We start from the raw sequence: 16,478 nt of genomic DNA, 5'->3' as shown, positions 1-16,478 counted from the left end.
TATGCGTATACATATACATATACATATACATATATATATATGAGATATTCTGTATATATGCCTTGAATAATCGTTAAGACGAATAATCATGTTCGAATCCCGTGCCATCGAACAAAGCTTGAAAATATTTGGGTCAGCTCAATTTTCTAGCGACAAAACCAAGTAAAAGCATGCGATATAATGATGTCAGGAGACGCGGCTGGAACAAAAGCTCTCTGCTCAATGAAACATTGAAACGAGAGATGTCCAAATGCAGTGCATGGCCGTTACTGTGGTCACACTATCGACTCTACTGACTGAACACATCACCTTCTACATTATGCATAGTTGCTTATTAGTTAAATAAATTACTTTTTGTGTGTGTGTGTGTGTGTGTGTGTGTGTGGTATCCCACTTTTGTCATGAATGAATTAGAGCCAGTTCATTACAAAATGCCTCCTGATCTTATCTTTCTAACCCTAAGTAAGTAATATCTTCCCCTCTAAACTCAAACAGCTCAACCTGGAACACGAGTGTGGAATTGCGATGCATCTTGGGTGGACTGCCAGCAGATGCGCAAGCAGCAGCATACTCATTCTTACAGATAAGTTGACTCAGCTCTGCCACGTTCATCGTGGCTACACCAACATCCCATACTTTATTACTTGGCCTTTGCCCAACTCAAAAGAGAACTTCTACCACGACCCAGCCTGACCCATAGAGAGAGAGAGTTACGACACGCTTTGATCTCGCTGCAAAGCGGGCCGCTATGGGCTATAGTTGCATCATTGAGATAGAACGAGCATTTCCACATTACATTGCCGCATTCCATTCTTACGAGCATTTCCACATTCCGTTTCCGCATTCCATTCTTACAATCGGAGTCAACGCTAGTGTCGTCACTCTCATATTAGATTACGCTGGACCCACCATAAAGAAGCATGACCATATTATAGTTATATAGTTTTCCTACATCCATTTTAAAGCCATTAAGATCTATAATGTGCCTCACACTGTCCACTCCCGGTGCCCTGCCAAAACAGGCGACGCCTTCGGGATTACTCTAATTTAGGTTGTGTACCACCGATTTTTATATGGCCACAAATCATGATAGGAAAATAGCCAGCCCACATAGTGTACAAACACTTTGTCACCTCCAAACACCCCCATCTTTCTTCGCTGTGATAATCTCTCCCTCCATGAGGATGCCGTGTTGTCCTTCACTTCTTGTCTGTTCCTCTGCAGTTATTGTTGTTCGGGTTACGGTGGACCAAACCCCCGTTCTCTTGTTCTGATCTGTGTCACAAATCTAAAGTAAACTAAGCACTTGTTAACGTTCGGGTTGGCAACCATCTCACTACTGACTGCAGTGCAGGAGCCCTCAGCTAGTTGTCCATTAACAGTTAATTACTCCACTGTAGTAGTGGATGAATTGGATGAATGCACTGTTTTTGCAGCTAGTGTCAGCACTTGCCCCAGTCACAACCTTCTAGTGTCTTCCAGCAGAATGTGGGCGGTTGAAGCTGACAGAGACCAACGTTGGCTCTGCTGCCGATTCAAATCCCGGACAAGCCCCTGTTTCGTCATGAATAGCACGTTGTGACGTGTTGTAAGCTTGTAGATCAACTATTTCTGCTATTTTTGTTAAATGTTTGAAAATGTATCAACATTTTCAAAGAAAAAAATTGCGATTATGACGATTAATTATTTTTGCATAATTTATGTAAAATAATTGCGATCATCTCAAATAATTGTGCTTAGGCGATTATGTAATAATTGTGACAGGCCTACCTAGTCATGAACTGGTGCCAATTCAAGACAAAAATGGGAGACCACACACAAAGGATAAATGAAAGTAATTGAACTAATAAGCAGCTATAAACATCATCTACAACAAGCTTACAACGCTTCACATCGCAACACCTTGACAGCTTGTAGATCTGGTGCATTGTGTGTGTAAAATGTGTAGAACAAAGTCTAATGTCACAGGACCAAATAATTAAGGGGCGAATAAAGCATGGCAGGATATTATATAAGCCTTTTCTACTGAATTTGCTCACTTTGATGATGCTGGAATCCAGGACACACTAATGCCGGCCTGCTATAGTATAGATTATTGATCAGAGAGATTTATTGATCGCTGAGGGGATCCTCCTATCTGCTGTCATACGTCGGGTTTGGGAATGGACACACACAGCCAGATTCCATCCAGACTGCATCAGATGCAAGACTATTAGGCTATTGTGTTTGATCATGATTCACCAGGAGCCTGGATGGCTTGGTTCCAGACTTAAAATAATTTATATAAATATTTTCGGAAATCTCTATGGGGAAAATGAATGGGGTTTCTATCTGTGGAACCGCAAAATGGCCGCCACTGCTATGCCCTATAAGCCCTGTTATGCATCCTTACTTTAAAAACAAGCTTGTGATTCCCTGGATTATAGCGATCGCACAACAGTGACCCTGGCATTGACACCTGCCCCTTTGAAACAAGCAGGCGCACACTCCGCACAGGAACACACACATACTGTACACCTGCTGCCTGATTCCATCTTTGCATTCTTTTGATGCGAAGCTTCTATGAGCACAACAATAAACAGACACCTTAACACTGGTGAGACCTCAAAGGCCTAGGAAATATCAGCCATCCGAATCACTTGCCCTACTGCCTATGCAAAACACAAACAAACACTCATTCTGTCTCCCGGACTGGCTGGTGTTTTATGTTGGATCCATCCCTCAAATAAAAGATCAGTAGACACACACAAATTTCACACTTGCATCATATAGTGATGTTGATGTTAACACTAAGCTGTATAAGCCATCTCTCTGTGTTTCTGTGTGTGTGTGTGTGTGTGTGTGTGTGTGTGTGTGTGTGTGTGTGTAGAAAAATACCGGAACCAGTTGCCATTTGCTCATCTGCTCTCTCTGAGACACGTACACAAAAATCCTGCATACTGAGGGTATGACTAATTGCATTTGTGGGGTGTGAGTAAGTGGGAAATAGGCTAGCTAGTGGAGCTGGAGCGATTGCAAGCCTCAGGCTTTGGGACCGGGAGGCTAGCTTTAACAAGCTAATTTGATTTAGCGGTCAGCTGCTGATGGGATCCACGCAGGGCCAGATTAGCTTGTCAAACGTACACCGCAGACTGAACACAGCAATGACCCCTTTCACTTACACACACACACACACACACACACACACAAGCCCCTCTCTGGCTCTCAGTTAGCAACGTGCTACTGCTCTGTGTTATCAAATGATAACCTCCTGCTTGTATTCCATTACATCACTTGGTAGGCCAACAACAGGTGTCTATTCAAATAGCTTGTTTGTAATAGCAATGACGGGACTGTGTTTGTAGCCTGGCATTGCCAGAATGATCACGTAGTCTGGCAATGCCAGGCTACTGTGTTTGTAGCAATGTAACATAGTTGCGGGAGATGATGCATGCAACATGTCATGATGATAAGACTAGGATTCACAATAATGAGCAGTAGGCTATTAGTGGTATTAATACAGTACCAAGGGATTGTCTCTGTTATCAACACAGGAATGACCAGTAGATGAGTCCCAGACTCCCAACTGAATATTAGGGCAATAATAATGTTGCCCTTTTGTGCCTGTCTGACTGTGAACTACTTTAGATTTAAGTGTACTCACTAAACCCATAACTGCATTGCATACAGTACCACACATGTACTGTACTGTATGTCCACTGTCTATCCCTGTCCACTCTCTGAATGTATGCTCTGTAACGTCCAACACCCTACTGTGACTCCTATACTGTATGGCCAAGTACCTTGTCTGTCGCCATGACTTAAGTGTTTTATGTCGAGTTGTCAAGGCACCATGAGCCAAAGCAAATTCTTTTTATGTATCCCATACTTAGCAATAAAGTGTTTCTGATTCACATCCTGATAAAGACTGGCTTAAGTCCCATTGGCCAGTCAGGGCCTGTGAGGGGCCTCAATCAAGACACAGTTACTGGAATAGGATAGAACATAAGCTTGCCATCTGAACTTAGGTCAATGTTATGCTGGTTCAAGGTCCAAGAATTGATCGGGTTGATAGGGTTTCCACAAAAAAAGAAAAAACAATACCCATACAGTGAAGTCAGAGACTAGGAGAAATAATCCCCAACCACGAGTTAAATGTCAGTCGAGCAAGATTCTTTGCGATAAGCTCGTTTGATATTGAGTTCTTCACGCTGGAAAAAAATTGCTGTGTTGCCTTCCCAGGGCCCGCCAACGTTGGAAGTCAATCGTAGCCAATCGGAATGGAATATGAAAAATCTGATCCGTCTTGACTTGATCACATGACTCCAGACTACAGAGCAGAAATAATGTACACTTGAACAAATGGAGGGACACACGCGGATGGACAGACAGGGGTGAAAACATAGTCTCCGGCCTGGCGGAAATAATAAGTCAACAGTTACAAAATTTCAAAGCCCTGGCATAACTGGGAAACCTGAACAAGAGCTTCCAAGAGGCCTGTAGTACATAGTATGTACTAGTCAGCGCCGGTTACTGTAACATCTGTGGTAGGAGGACCTCATGGGACAGTAAAGGCTTTTTGTACAAGGGCAACCGGTCGATCACAGCAAGGATAACTTATACCTCATCTTTGATAACTCATCATCTTTATACAGACATTGAAGCCTGTATCAACTAAGCGGCAGTTTCCTGGCATGAGTGCTCTGTGCAGACACAGTTTAAGACGGCTCCAGTGTAGCGCCGTCTGCCTCTGGCCTGCAAGCTCCTAAGCACGGCCAGATTGGAGCCGATCTGACCCGTCCCAAAGAGAACCGACGCAGTAGTGTAATAATACTGGGCCATGAAAAGATTCTCAGTAAGACAGTGGGAGACAGTGGGATTTTGTGTGCCCCTATTCTCTCTCCCATGCAAAAAATTGGCCTGCCTTCAACTTGACTCCCAGAGCTCAGAGTTGAGTGAAAGAAACAAGGAGATGAATGGTATGTTATTGTATGACAAAAAAAAATCTGCATTTGTAACAGGAGAGCACAGGTCATGCAGGACATTCAAGTGTGTGTGTGTGTGTGTGTGTGTGTGTGTATGTGTGTGTGTGTGTGTGTGTGTGTGTGTGTGTGTGTGTGTGTGTGTGTAAATGTAACCCTCAGAGGAAGTTATGAAAATAGTGTATTGTTGAGCCACAATGAATGTGTTGACATGCACACAGTAATCCAGATATGAGCTTTTATCCTGGCTAAAACCATAGATAAGGTGCTTCATTTCCCCAATACCAAACTCAATATTCTAAACTACTCTGAAAACAGAAGTAATACAGATCACACAAAATATAAAAGAGATTAGATTGTTCATCATGTACAATATCCTTACATTTCCCAGTCATCATATCCAAGTTTCTAAAGCTGGATATCTGCAGTTGCATATCTGAAGTCTAGGGACAGTGCCTACAGTACACACACTAAACTGTAACAGCACGACCGGGGCAGGATTTCACACTGAGGTGCCAACATAAATATGCCACCAATGATGGTGCCATTTCTGGACTCAAAGCCCATCCGACCCTCTGACCACACAGACACACACAACCCAATAAAAGGACAACATTCCAATAAAACATGTCAACTCATGTAGCCCACTTGTGTTTAACAGGTCTAAAGAGCAAAAGGAGCCACAGAGATTAACCAATTGGTATTTCTATAATCTCTCCCATAACATTATGAGCTGCTGTCAAAAAGACAGAACTTGTTGACCCCATGGCCTACAGTATGTACTATGATGTCTCCTGGCAGCACTCCTACAGTGAATTATGTCACCATGATGTGAGTCACACCTGTAACTACTGTTCATTAAGAAATCAACACCTGTGCTATCAAAGTGTGTGTGTGTGTGTGTGTGTGTGTGTGTGTGTGTGTGTGTGTGTGTGTGTGTGTGTGTGTGTGTGTGTGTGTGTTTGTGCAGCAAGATGTGTCAAACCAACCATGACAGCTCAGAAGCAACACAACGAGTTGACACGACAACAACAACGACATGCCATTCTCCGTCACGTCACTATCCCAATGATAAGAGTTCAAAATGAGGTGTGCCAAAGGCGGAAGAAGTACTCAGACATTTTACTTAAGTATAAGTATCAATAACACCATATAAAAATACTCTGTTACAAGTAAAAGGCCTGAGTTCAAAACGTTACGTGAGTAATAGTACAAAAGTATTGGCATCAAAATATACTTAAAAGTACCAAAAGTGAAAGTAGCCTACTAAAATGTTTGAAAATAGCAGATCGACAAGCTCACAACAAGTCGGATGCAACAAAATTAGTACTTTCTACTTTTGATATTAAGTACATTTTGATACCAATACTTTTATACTAAAAAATTAACTTTGAATTCCAGACTTTGACTTGTAACAAGAGTATTTCTGCATTGCAGTATAATTGATACTTTTACTCGAGTAAAAGAAATGTAGTACTTTTTCCACCACTGCTTCTTCTCCCAACAGTTTAAAAAAACGTTACTTACTTCTTTAATAGCACTGAAATGGGACGTGCCAGTGTTGTCTGTGTGTCCTCAACGTCTACAGTGATGGATGGAGAGCTTGTCTTATAGCTGTGTTTAGATAGCTAATGTTTTTTCACCCCCCTCTGCTCTGTTTGCTAGCATTGATGAAGCTAGCAGCCAGCATTGATTTCACGCGATCAATTGTCCCTTCTTCAGCATGTCTCTGCGGTGGGTTGAGGCTTTTAATACATACATGTCTGGCATTGTCGATGTGAACGACAGTAAGACATGCGGCAGCTAATTTAAAAGTAAAGAATACGTCGCGATAACAGGTAACCTCCTAGCTAATTGTTGCTAAGGCTAAAATGTATGTATGAAAGCAGATGACGTTCTTTTTCGACCAGCGTTGCCAGATTCTGCGAGAGAAATAAGCAACCAGCAGTCTATTAAAACAAGTCCAAAAGAAGCGAGTAGACTGCGGCTATTTTCTAAAAAGGGGGGAGGGACATTCTTGGGGGGAAAATTAGGTAATTTTGGAACATTTTAACAACACAAATCGATAGCACAAAATATTTTCAGATGGGGGTTATGTGGACAAATACATATTAATCTGGGGGTCCTTGCCATGAAAATGTTTGAGAACCACTGGTTTAAAAAACATTAGGAAACAAGCCCAAATAAGCAACAACGCTTTAGAAACAAGCCCAAAAAACGCGATCTGCAACCACCAATATTTACAAGCAACGTTACAAAAAAAGAAGCCCAAAGTCGCTTATAATAAGCGGACATGGCAACGATGTTCTCAACATCCAGTTTGGGGGGAGGGACGCGGTCCTCTGGTTCTCTTCGATGATTCGTCACATGCCAGTTCCAAGGGGAGATGTGATTGGTCTGTATGCAAGTCAATGAGACCTGCCTTCAAAATATTGTAAACAATGCCAATAAATGTGTGTGTGTGTGTGTGTGTGTGTGTGTGTGTGTGTGTGTGTGTGTGTGTGTGTGTGTGTGTGTGTGTGTGTGTGTGTGTGTGTGTGTGTGTGTGTGTGTGTTCAATTCATAAAGTTGTTCAATAAAAGACTGTCCATGGGTCAACCAAACTGCTTATGTTGGGCCAATGTTGTCTTTTCTACCTGAGAATGTTCTTCAGTATGGCTATATGTGACATATTTCTTGGATAGGCATAATGGTGTTTCATGGCTTCTAGATATGAGTTACTGTAGCCTACTGGTGTTAGATGGACCACTGAACTTTGAAAAGTGTGAACCATTCAAGATAGGCATCCTATTTTGCAGCCGTGAGCATTGAGCGTTGGAGAAATGGTGAATGGTGGAAGTCATTGTGGGTGCACAGGGGAAGGTTGACAGCTAAAAGAGAGACCAGTGGAACAGATTGACTTGTGTTAATGCTTAACCACTGTTTATTTCATGGTGAAACCAACTTAATTGAATTCTTGCCCTAAGAGGCAAGGACACGGAATGGGGAGCCGTTGTTGTGATGCATTTGAGCTGGCAGCAGAGGTCAACACATTCAGAGCCAAATCAATGTCAGCAACTACCATTAACTTCAATGGAGAGGTTTGCTGCTTGTCAGACTTGTTGCGCGAGGTGACAGTGAACGTAGCTGCATTCCGCCAGGTTTCCACTGTCTGCCGTGCTGCTCAAAGTTCAACCAAATTAAACTTTGTCCCTTCCTGCCACGACCTGAACGGTAAGCTACCACACCTGACTGTCTGTGTGTATGACCAGTTATACCAGTCGGTACACAGCGTAAACTAGACTGGGACTACTCGGGCAACACGCAAGTCTGGAGCGATGCAAGTTGGGCATGCATTTAATATAGAATAAACAGTACTACATTGATATTATCTACACTGTACCTTACCAGGCTGCACTATAGCTCACTATGTTAGCCAGGATGAAGCATCCAAGGGGGTTGATTAGAATTGAGAATTACTTTATCACAAGCATAGCCGTGGGAAGTAGGGGTGCTGAGGGAGCGGCCAGCGTGAACTAATATGAGAGTGACGACACTAGCGTTGACTCACATGGTAAGAATGGAATGCGGAAATGCTTGTTCTATCTCAATGAGGAAGTTCCAATGTTTGGAACTACAGCCCATAACGGCCCGCTTTGTGGTGAGATCAAAGCGTGTCGTAACACTCTCTCTCTATGTGTGTGGGAGCAGCCACACCCCTGCCCCCAGGTGCCGCACCTCCTCGGCCCCTCACCCAGGAATAACAAACAATTAATGCTTTTGTGTATTATTATGTAGTGTTTTGTAAAGAAGAAATTTGTCTTCACTTGCTGTCTGTGTAAATAACACAAATTATTTATTATTTATTTACCTTTATTTTTCATGTTATGTTCTGATGGGTTGCGGTGACTGCATACTGGTATGTTTAATGTGGTGTAAAATGTTGTAGCTGTCCAATGTGCGCACAATTTATGATGTCAGCGGTCTCATAAGTTACCGCTCACATCATTCAAGCAAGGTCTGGTTGTTAATTCCTTGTGTCAGTTATGTTTTTACGAGTTGAAATGCGTCTTGTTAAAAGATCTACGTCTTGTCTCTTAGTAAAAACTGTAGCCTAGTAATTCATTAGGGATTAAAACCTGGTTGCTGTGTCTTATGACAGTGTTTGTGTCAGTGGTACGGTGCACATACAGGGGTAGTCTGTCTGTAGGATCTATACTCTATGGTCAGGTGCGCGCACAGGGGTAGTCCGTAATATATATATATATATATACAGTAACTGCTTTGTTTGCAGCATAATGCAACGCCTTTTTTACCCCTGCGGGAAGTGAGTGACTGAACCGCACCCCCTACTCACAACATCTTCCTGCTTCCCATCTTCTCTATGGTGGCAAGCCGGTGGAAAGTTGTCGCCGTACCGCATCCAGTGTGAAAGCCACAGCTGGCATGGTGGAACGGGGGGGCTCCCTGCTTTTCTTCAATTTCTCATCCAAAGTATTTCTGATTCCACAAACACAGCTTCAAAGCAACTATTTTCACAACCCAACCCAACCCACTGCCATTAAAGACAAGGTCAAAGCTCTCATTCCATGAGAACATGGAGACATGTGTCAGTCCTGACCTTACAGTGGCAACAACAGACTGAAATCAATTAGCTTCAGTTTCTAAATTCTTTGCTCAGAAGAGACTGAGGACAATCTTCCAGCGTTCATTGCTAAAGAGTGAGTAGAGACTTTAAAAAAAAATGCATTTCAGAACCAATCAAAAGTCTTTAGGGCAGTCCTTCATTTTGGGGCAGTGACATAATTGGTTTCCGAAGTAGTGGGTGTAATTTTAATAACAATAATAATAATTTAAATAAGGGTGTAACATTTATCATTTAAGTCCCCAGAAGTATCGGTAGGCGGAGATCTCCATGATATTTGGCAACATGGGATTAATCTATCCTCATGAATAACAATGAATACATCTTTTGAGTCAGTATTTTGTGAAATTTATGCATAGGATTTTGTTGAATAGTGTATATAGGTTATAAAGTCTTCCGACAGCTATGATCTTAAATTGTGCGTGCGTGCGTGCGTGCGTGTGCGTGTGTGTGCGAGAAAGAGAGAGAGAGAGAGAGGGAGAGACAGTGAAACTATACTTTGTCGCTCGGTGAAGAAAAATGCTTCAATACTGGCCTTTTGTGACTGCAGACTGCTATGTCGTGTTCAAGTATTGTATGAAATAAATACATTGGCAAGCTATTGTATACAGTAGTTGTAAATATATAGAATCTATACCAAAAACAGCAGCTGTCATCTTAAACGGTCTTAAACATCTTAAATACTATACACTGACACTGCTGTGTTACACACCTCTGTTGTGTTACAACACCTCTGATCCTGGAAGGCCAACTTGCCATGCAAAAACACATACAAAGTTGGCTTTGTTTGGTTCTGCATAAAAAAACACAAAGCCAGCGTGCACCCAATCTACTATGAATCACCTCATTCAATGGAAAGGAATTGCATCCAAATGTCCCCATTCTATGGGGTGGAATTGTTCATAGTAGATCGGGTGTGGCATTAATGACGGCTCCTCTTTATGCCACTATTGCGGGATCTCTGTTTAAAAGTGGCTAGTGAGAGAGAGTTAGAGAGAGAACTGGAGTTAGAGACAGAGTAAATGTATGAATGTGAGTGGGAATTAAAGTGATGCTTGGTTGATGCTTTTGTTTGGTTTATTTACTGTTGTGTTCATTTTCCTTTCATTTCTGTGTTCATGACTCTGTATTTTTGTTATTATTCATGGTTTGTATTTGTTTGTTATTTGCAATGAAATCACTTCTGCTCTTGGCCTACATTTATATAAACAGGTCAAGGCCTGTTTAAGCCCAGTGATTCCGGCTTCTTTTTATGATCTATTGAGTGGTGCTCATCTCACGCTGGTCTCATTTTGTTAGTGTGTGCTGTTTATGCAATATTACTTAATGTCATACTTGGCTTTTTGATTCATCCCCACAATCTTTTCATTCAGTAATTCATTCATTCAGGCACTCACTCATTCTATATTATTATCATCAATTGTATGCTTTATCTTTAGCAAACATCCACGCTGGCAAACAACGCCCTTGCCACTCGCTCGCTCATACTCACTCGGTCTCTCTCTCTCTCTCTCTCTCTCTCTCTCTCAAACACACGCACGCACGCACACACACACGTCTAGAGTCTAGAATCTAGATCCAACGTTTCTCAAATGGGGGGTACAATAGAGGTACCCGGAGGTACTATAGGGGGTACGTGAAAGAAAGTGGAAATTGAAAGAAAGAAAAAAAGATTATGTTTAACTATGAAACATGAAGAAACTTTGTGTGAACCTAATGATCTGTAAAGTTTTAAACCAAACAAAATCAAAAACTTTATAGCACAACTGTTACTGAGTATAGAAAGTAATACTTATTTGCACCACATATTGACATCAAAATGTGATTTTTGAATATTTTCTATGTATGCAGTAGTCTTATAAATGGGGTACTTGGATTCAGAAAGCAGGGAAAGGCGGTACAGAAGTCAAAAAAGTTTGAGAAACACTGATCTAGACTAACTGTGGATACAGTCAATGGGCCTCCAGACACTGAAGCTGCAGGGTACTATGGTACGTTTATATTCAGGATAAAATTAACAGCTAGCCTTACCTTGTCCTCCTTGAAATGTCTGAAGCCTGATTTATACTTTATACTTATATAAACCGATGTACAAGCTGACAATGCATCACAGTATACAGTATTAGCCTATAAGGATTAACTCTCCTCTGAACCATGTATGAATCCTCCGCCTTGCCCTCCACTCATCAGGCACAAGAGGGCCCTCAAAAAGCTGGTTTCCAACTCCTCAGAGGGAGCAGGTTTCTTTTGTCTGCTGAGGAGCCGGGTCAAAACAATAATTGTCGTTGAATCATGGGTGCAAAAACATTCAGCGCTCGTTTGATATGCATGTCATTGCCCTTAGGCTGCTCTCCATCTCTATGTATAGAGACCAATCTCCTTAGGTTATGTGTGTGTGTGTGTGTGTGTGTGTGTGTGTGTGTGTGTGTGTGTGTGTGTGTGTGTGTGTGTGTGTGTGTGTGTGTGTGTGTGTGTGTGTGTGTGTGTGTGTGTGTGTTTTTTCTTGCTCTAGTGGTGTGTGCTAATTATGTGTGCTGACAACATGTAGGCTATGACTGGGACCAATTGACCATGATCAATTGGACACCACCCACCAGTACACTGTGTACCAGTACAATTGTTGTTTGATGAAACAATATTTTTGTTTTCAAAAACTTTAAAAACTTTTTTTTTCATATTTTCCAAAAATGACAATTTGTCTTTAAAGAATAACATGAATCAACCATATTGTAGCGAACAGATAAATTGTGGCAGAAGATGTTATCCTTCATTCAGAAGTGCACACATTCAGTCACACAAGCTCTCTGTCTGCGCACCGGACTGGCCTAGACAGGTCAAGACTGCAGCCTGAGGCAGATATGACCCTCTGCCTGACAAACTCCATCCGCCCATATCATACGTTTGGGATGGAGGTTCTTCCTTGGTGTAGTGGGAATGTGCATGCAAAGATTCCCAGAAATTGGCCGCTGCATTCATGGCCTACTGGGAGTTTGCGTGCAAAGTTTCCTGCCGATGGGTCCAGCGGTGTACGTCATGAAAAACAGGCCAAACAGGCCCCTCCAGCAAACTCGAAGTCAATCAGAATAGAATCCGAAAAATCTGACAGATCCATCTTTATTACAGAGACTACAGAGGTAATGTGTACCAATTTGGGTGAGGTTTGGACAAAGAAAACGCAACATAGCGGAAAACCTGTTTGGTGGAAATGGGCTGTCTGCGTTCATGATTTGAGGCATTTTGTTAAAAACGGGCCACTCCTGCAAACTTTAGAAGGCAATCTTAGCCAATCAGGATGGAATATGAAAAATCGGACAGATCCGTCTTGATCACATGAGATAATACCAATTTAGTGATGTTTGGACAAAATCTGTAAGAGCAATATCATTTTTCTTTTTGCAAAAATCGGTCTCCTGGTGGCAGATGAATCATAATTTAATATCAAAACTGAGATTAGAATCCATTTTAATGTTTGTATTCATGCCCAGTTTTTTTTAGGATCCTACTGGACCCTAAGTGTCCAGTAGGATCATTGACAAATTGAATATGAAATACAGGGGGCATTGCAGGTTGTGAGAGAGACAGTTGAATGTGTTGTTAGTATAGGCTACTTAGTTACTATAGTGGGAAATGCTACATGGCCCTTTGAACACACTCTACTCGAAAACCATAGCATCCTATTTCCTCCTGTCCTTCCTCTTTCTTCTTCCTCCTCAAAATGCCCGGCCAGACCCATTGCTGCTATAATAATAAGTATGCAATCATAATCATCATAAGAATAATCAATATTCCTGCCAGGACAGAACGGCCGGGGGCAGGGATTATATTTTCGGTCCTGTAAATCTGTCTGTCTGTCTGTCTGTCTGTCTGTCTGTCTGTCTGTCTGTCTGTCTGTCTGTCTGTCTGACTGACTGACTGTGCTCCATCGCATGAAACTTTGCATGCACACTCAGTTGGTCAAGGAAGAACCTCTGCCTGAACTCTGGTTTCTTTATGATTTTGACTGTTCACAGTGAGAAAAACATCAAGCAAGAACATATTGATGATGAATCACACAATGTTGTAAAAAAGCATTTATAGTCAATGAGGCCCAGTAAGATACCCTTACAAATAATACATTGGTTTGGCTGATATGGTATATCCAGAACTAAAAGTAGCATTTCAAACATGAGAGCATGTATTTCTATGATATTCCATTTAATTGGTAAAATACTTGAAGGTTTGTATTTGGGACTGAGTTTGACCTTTGGTCAAATAATGTAAGCCAGAGAGAGATTTCACCCAACTTTGTGTGGGCTCAGCTGTAATGCAATCAGTTCAGAGTTCCTGGCCATTGTAGAGTCCAGGTGTTCCTTGGTTCAGAGGCATTGACAACCTCTGTCTTGTCTTGATTATCAGAAGAAGGCTTTTGTATTCATTTAAACTAATCAGAGTAATCATTGTTCCTTCCTGGGCCGATCAGATACAGACAGCAAATGTGTAGTGAATGGTTAGAAGCCAGGTCAAGATGACTGGGTAAACAGTTAAAATATATACACTTTTATTATTCTTCAGTCTTAGGTCTGCAGTGTGTAGTTAAAATGATTAAAGTCTTGATAACTATTACTTGTGTTGTTAACAAAGAGAAATGTCATTTAAGGAAAATATTCTGTCTTAAAGTAACTGTTGTCTTTGTTGACTCGTTGTATTTCTAACTGCTGTTTGCAATTGTGAATGTATAATGTGTGTGGACTTAATTTGAAGCTAATAAGATGTTAAACAAAGATTTAATATGAGCTTGTGTAAAAGTATAGTTTTATAGATAAGGGTTAAAGTAAATTGTCACATCTAGGCGGATGCTAAATTCCTTGTGATGACTGAGAAAGGTTGGCACTCTGTGATTGGCAATGCAGGTGTCAACGTCTGTAGAAATAAAAGCATTTCTATGGACAAACCCTCTTTTAAACTGGATCCTTGTTCTTCTTGCACTCAGGGAATAGTTATGGAATAGGGTTTTTCACTGACTTATGGAATTCCTAATTATGAACCAATAGGCTAATAGCCTAATTGTGATCAATGTTAATGGGTTTCTTTTCACTTCTATCTCTCAAAGTGCGTGATGCCATTGCCAGATGTCCAAAATAGATATATTTAGGCTATACTGCCTTGTGTGTGCTTATGTTAACAGTAGCCATATTTAGCTGTTTGTAGATGTATTATGTTTGTAACTTTACAAACATTTGTATCTTCTGACTGTACAGACGATTCTATCATGGCTATGTTGAGAAGGATTTTCACCTCATATTTCTACCCCAGTGAAAAGAAAACACTTTGCTGTAGATAACTTTGTTTAGGATCTTATTTAGGATAATCCTAGGAGTGCCAGTAGTAATAGTAAAATATTATGTTCTTAATATTTTTGTTGACTCCACTGACATGTGTCAAGATGGTTGCTGTAGATTAACAGTAGTATCACACCCCCATCTAGTGGTAAAGAGTAGTACTGTTGTTATGTTGTTAAGCCTGATGGACCTACTGAGGAGAGAGAGAAAGAGAGAGAGAGAGAGAGAGAGAAGAGAGAGAGAGAGAGAGAGAGAGAGAGAGAGAGAGAGAGAGAGAGAGAGAGAGAGAGAGAGAGAGAGAGAGAGTCCCCCCTGAAGTAAATGTCCCATTCATTTTCTCCATAGAGAATTGTGTTATCTATCTATATATTCACAAAATGTCTTTCTGTCAGTTTGTCTGTCTGTCTGTCTGTCTGTCTGTCTGTCTGTCTGTCTGTCTGTCTGTCTGTCCAGGGCACCGTCTGACCTATTATGCTTTTATGCACGGTGGCCATATTGGCAAGAAATTTGAGGTCTGGCAAAACACTGCCGTAGACTGTATACAGAATACACTACAGATATGAACAGACAGAGATAGAGGCAGGTACAGTAAAAGAAACAACCTGATATTGAGACAGGGACAAAAATACATAAAATAGAATAATCCTAGTATAATATGCATTGGGCCTCAAAAGCAGGGCCATCACCTCTTTACAGCGTGGCACCTGGGGGGATAGCCGTCTAGAAGAGTGCGTGCGTGTGTGTGTGTGTGTGTGTGTGTGTGTGTGTGTGTGTGTGTGTGTGTGTGTGTGTGTGTGTGTGTGTGTGTGTGTGTGTGTGTGTGTGTGTGTGTGTGTGTGTGTGTGTCGTGTGTGTGTGTGTGGGTGGTGCGCCATACCTGGCGCACCACCAGTCACGAGGGGATCGCACACCTCCAGGAGCAGACCACAGAGAGGAGAAAGCAGCAACGTGTGCAGCGACACCAGCGTGCTGCAGGGGCCCCCCTCTCATGTGTGGACTTCATCTGCCCCACATGTGGCAAACCATGCGGGTCACGCATTGGCCTGCACAGTCACATGCAATGGCACAACCGCAATCCCCCTCAATAACCCATTCCTGGAGCAACGTCATCATCGAAATCGATGGACAGCCATAAGCAAGCAAGCAAGAAGCATAAGTAAGTGTGTGTGTGTGTGTGTGTGTGTGTGTGTGTGTGTGTGTGTGTGTGTGCGCGTGTGCGTGCGTGTGTGAGTCCGAGTGTGTACAAATATTTTTCACATAGGCCTATTGTGAATTATTTTGACAATAGCAAAACTGATGTCAGCAATATGACGTCAGAGATCCACATAGAAGCCATGGCCATTAGACCCCAATAGTTTCTCCAGAAAGTGTGTGAGACTTGTGTTAGAATTGCAAACTGACTAACCCATTGACTGACAAGTGAATTGCTCCAAGTCTATGTATTAATTGACCATTGAAAAGAGGGCATCAAAAGGACTGGGCATTATGACAAAAGGGGGCATTAAGTTGTTTTGTTTTTTTCAGCACACAAAAACATGGGATTCTGTGAGAGAGAGAGAGAGAGAGAGAGAGAGA

General features: G+C 41.8%; 1 protein-coding gene across 1 annotated transcript in view; it reads right to left on the bottom strand.

Annotated features, from left to right (window-relative positions):
- The window catches only part of ppm1ba (protein phosphatase, Mg2+/Mn2+ dependent, 1Ba), a 29,650-nt gene extending 22,779 nt beyond the window's left edge, over positions 1–6,871 (bottom strand). Inside the window, exon 1 of the mRNA XM_084076698.1 lies at positions 6,489–6,871. The gene's annotated coding sequence lies outside the window, so the exon portion shown is untranslated. The remainder of the gene's footprint in view (positions 1–6,488) is intronic.
- Positions 6,872–16,478: the final 9,607 nt, after the last annotated feature.

Source organism: Gymnoscopelus microlampas (genome assembly GCF_963454915.1).
Source record: "Gymnoscopelus microlampas genome assembly, chromosome: 13".
Lineage (NCBI taxonomy): Eukaryota > Metazoa > Chordata > Actinopteri > Myctophiformes > Myctophidae > Gymnoscopelus > Gymnoscopelus microlampas.
The sequence above is the reverse complement of the archived record's forward strand: the minus strand, read 5'-3'. Positions and strand labels throughout refer to the sequence as shown.